Genomic DNA, 4,005 nt, shown 5'->3' on the forward strand with positions numbered 1-4,005 from the left:
ACCAACATTGTTATGGAATCTGTAAATGTTGTGTTTGATGATAAAAAGATTGAAGGACTGCAATATGGAGATTTCTATGAAAGCCTCAAATTTGACAATGTTGAGATGATTTGTACTGATAGTTATGATGAAAGTGATCAAGAACCAATATCTAAAGACAATGCAGAAAAGTCTATAACTAATGAAGCACAAAATTTAACATTCGTTAAAAGACCAAGTGCATCATCCGTTGAAAGACAGTCTGCATCAATAGGAGCCAGGCAAAGATCAACATCCGTTGAGCCATCAATAGGAGTTGAAAGCCAATATAGATCACAATTAGAAAGAACCCCAACTTCAAGTCAAAGATCCATAAACTTAGGGGTAGTTTCTTCTAATCAAAACTCAATCACACATCAAGATAACTATAAGGCCTCTTCATCTAGAGCTAACCTACCACAACAGAGAAAATGAACAAGAGATCACCCATTTGAGCTAATTATTGGTGATGCATCTTCAAGAGTGCAAACAAGAAAAGCAACTCAAGAAGAATGTCGATACAACAGCTTTCTGTCTCAGGAAGAACCTAAAAAGGTAGAAGAAGCTCTGTTAGATCCTGATTGGGTTTTAGCTATGCAGGAGGAGCTAAACCAATTTGAAAGGAATAAAGTTTAGAAACCGGTACCCAAGCCTAAAGGAAAGAATCCTATTGACACCAAGTGGGTATTCAGGAACAAGAAGGAATTTTGATGAGACCTTTGCTCCTGTTGCAAGACTTGAAGCCATCCGAATTTTTCTAGCTTACACTACTAGAAATAGTGCATACGACATCAGTACTTAGACATGAGCACGTAATGTACCCGATGTTAAAAGAGTTTTTAACATCAGTTTATAATTAAGCGATGTTTATAAGAATTTTGACATCGGTTTCGTACAGTAACCGTTGTCTATGTTCAAATATTAGAAATTCCAAATAAACGTTTTTAACTTTGACATCGGTTGTTTTTACAAGTCGTTGTCTATAACCAGTTCTAAAAAAAAAATTAAAATTATCATTTTTCCTCTGTTTCAGTATACAATTTTCCCACCTTAACTAAAAAATTTCCCCCTTCAACTCATTTTTCATTTCCCCCTTTTCTTTAGAATATCTCCCCATTTGCCCCCTTTACTCACACCCGATTCTCTCTCTCTCTCTCTCTCTCTCTCTCTCTCTCTCTCTCTCTTATCTCAAATCACCGCTTTCTCTTACAAACATCGACTCCATCTTAAACACCATGACTATTCCTTTCAAGCCTCCTTTTTCACCCTCCCTCCTATAAACCCCCTAATTTAGACCTAGGGACCTAATTAAGCTCCAAATCGAGCCTTTTCTCTGTATTCTCTCTTTCTCTTTATCTTTTTTCTTTCATCTTTTTCAGCGTCTCACTCTCCCTCTCCCATCTCCCTATCAACACATCTTAAACACTAATTTACCCTATTCTAACAGTTTAGTACTCACATTTTCACAAATTCAAACCACAAACCCTAATTCGGGCCTTGGTGAAAGCGATTGAGGATATTTTGATGAAAGGTAAGGAGTTTGTGTTACTTATGTTTATTAATTGTATATGAATGCTCTATTTTTTAGTTTATTATAGATGTAATTTATTATACTAAGGAATTGTTTATATTTTTAGGAAGGGGAAAGTTTTAAAGCTGATGTTTCGATGGGACATAGTTGGAGACAAGATTTTTTATCAGTCTTCTCAAGTTTTTAGTGGTGTACCACACCACGCGTTTCATTTTTATTTATTTTCTTCATGTTAATTTGATTTGTATAATTTTTATTGAATGTTGAATTTGTGGTTCAATTGATATTTGAATTTAATTGAACTGAGTTGACCTAGGTTTTAATTTTATGTAGAGGTGATTGTAATTTGATAATTGAGGTAGAACAAATGGAGTCTAATTCACACAGAAGGGGGGAGGAAGTATGGTACCGATATCGCCATTGCATACTCCGAGGTCGACTGACAAGTCGATGAGAGATCTACGATCGGATGGAGGAAATGTGACTTATAAGCAACACGATAATAAAGAAAAAGGTGTTCATGTTCAAGTCATTCTCAGATGCAGGTACATTTCTAGGTTATATATGTTAGTTGCGTAATTGTGCTTGCTTGAGTATGTATTTATCTGAATGATTGATGATGTGTTGTTTTAAGGACTTTGAGTGAAGATGAAATTAGAGCTCATACACTGGTTGTGATTTCATGTACTAGGAATAGGAGAGAAGTTTATGCCGTTCAGACCATTGATAATAAACAGATTGATAGAACCTTCATGTTTGATAAGGTCCGTAATATATGTCAAATACGAGTTTATTCTATACTGATTTGGCTATTTTATTAAGGATGATGTATCCATTTGAGTTAATATGGGATAATATATTTAGGTTTTTGGCCCAGCATCGCAGCAAAAGGATCTGTATGAACAGGCTGTATCTCCTATTATTTATGAAGTTCTCGAGGGTTACAATTGCACTATTTTCGCTTATGGGCAGACTGGAACCGGGAACCGGGAAAACTTATACAATGGAAGGAGGAGCAAGAAAAAAGGTTAAAATTTGTGGTAACAACAATATCTTTTTAATGCTATATTAGTTTCTTTGTAGCTAACAGTTCATATATTTTATGTTCAGAATGGGGAGTTTCCTAGTGATGCAGGTGTTATTCCCAGAGCTGTTAGGCAAAATTTTAATATATTAAAAGCTCAAAGTGCTGAGTATAGCATGAAAGTTTCTCATCTTGAGCTGTACAACGAGGAGATAACTGATTTATTGGCTCCTGAGGAATGTTCAAAATTTATTGAGGACAAATCTAAAAAGCCCATAGCACTAATGGAGGATGGGAAGGGAGGTGTTTTGGTCCGCGGGTTGGAAGAGGAGATAGTATGCACTGCAAATGAAATTTATAAAATTTTAGAAAAATGATCTGCTAAAAGGTGGACAAATAAACAAAGTAGCCGATCTCACTCAATATTTTGTATTACAATTCACATCAAAGAGTTTACTACAAAAGGGGAAGAAATGATTAAATGCGAGAAGCTCAATCTTGTTGACCTTGTTGGGTCTGATAATATTTCGCGTTCAGGTGCAAGAGAGGTAAACAAGCTTAAAAAATTGTAACAATCTAGTGAACAATTAATTTGGGACGTATATATATTAAACTCTTTCCCAGTGGTTAGCTAAATGATCAGATTAATCACAAAGTAATGGATTTTCTTTGCAGGGACGAGCAAGGGAAGCTGGAGAAATAAATAAAAGTTTGCTTACACTTGGCCGAGTAATAAATGCTCTAGTGGAGCACTCCGGGCATATACCATACATGTATTTGTCATGGCTTATGCTCTTAAAGAAGATTGCCCAGTCTCATAACCTAATTCCTGAATTTGAGGTACATAGCTCTGTTGATTGCTTGATTTGTCTGAATATGTAGGTTGATGGTTTATATGATGACTGTTGAAATATGGTGAGGTCCTTATAGCCCTTTAGGATACCTGAATAATTGATAGTGCCTCTATAATGTTTCCTCCAAGAGGGTTTTACAATACAAGTGGAAAACCATGTGCATGATCGTGTAATACATTTAACATATTGATTATTGTAAACAAAAGTCTAATGAATCACGTCTTTTATGTGTAAAATTATCATCTCTATTGAAAGATATCAAACACTTGTTCCTGCACTTTAAATATGAGCATCTATGTTTTGGCGATATTAGCAAATTTTTTGTGCTTTGCTATCTCTTGATTGATTTACTCACAAGTGACAAACCTGGCCTCTTTTCATAAAATGTTTTTTATCTTGAATTTAGATGTAACAGATCACTTTATTATAAGTATATTGTGATCTGAACTCAAGGTCGCGGATTTGTTTTAGCATATTTTAATATGTATTGAAATCTGTACACTTTTTGACATATGTCAAGCAATGTATAAAGAAGGGTCTAGAATCACGCATTTCAAGATCCATTCTGGATTTGAGTT

At 35.0% G+C, this 4,005-nt stretch overlaps 1 pseudogene; it reads left to right on the forward strand.

Annotated features, from left to right (window-relative positions):
- Window positions 1–1,951: 1,951 nt before the first annotated feature.
- Window positions 1,952–3,145, forward strand: LOC141712071 (kinesin-like protein KIN-5D; annotated as a pseudogene).
- Window positions 3,146–4,005: the final 860 nt, after the last annotated feature.

This window comes from Apium graveolens, chromosome 1 (assembly GCF_009905375.1).
Source record: "Apium graveolens cultivar Ventura chromosome 1, ASM990537v1, whole genome shotgun sequence".
Lineage (NCBI taxonomy): Eukaryota > Viridiplantae > Streptophyta > Magnoliopsida > Apiales > Apiaceae > Apium > Apium graveolens.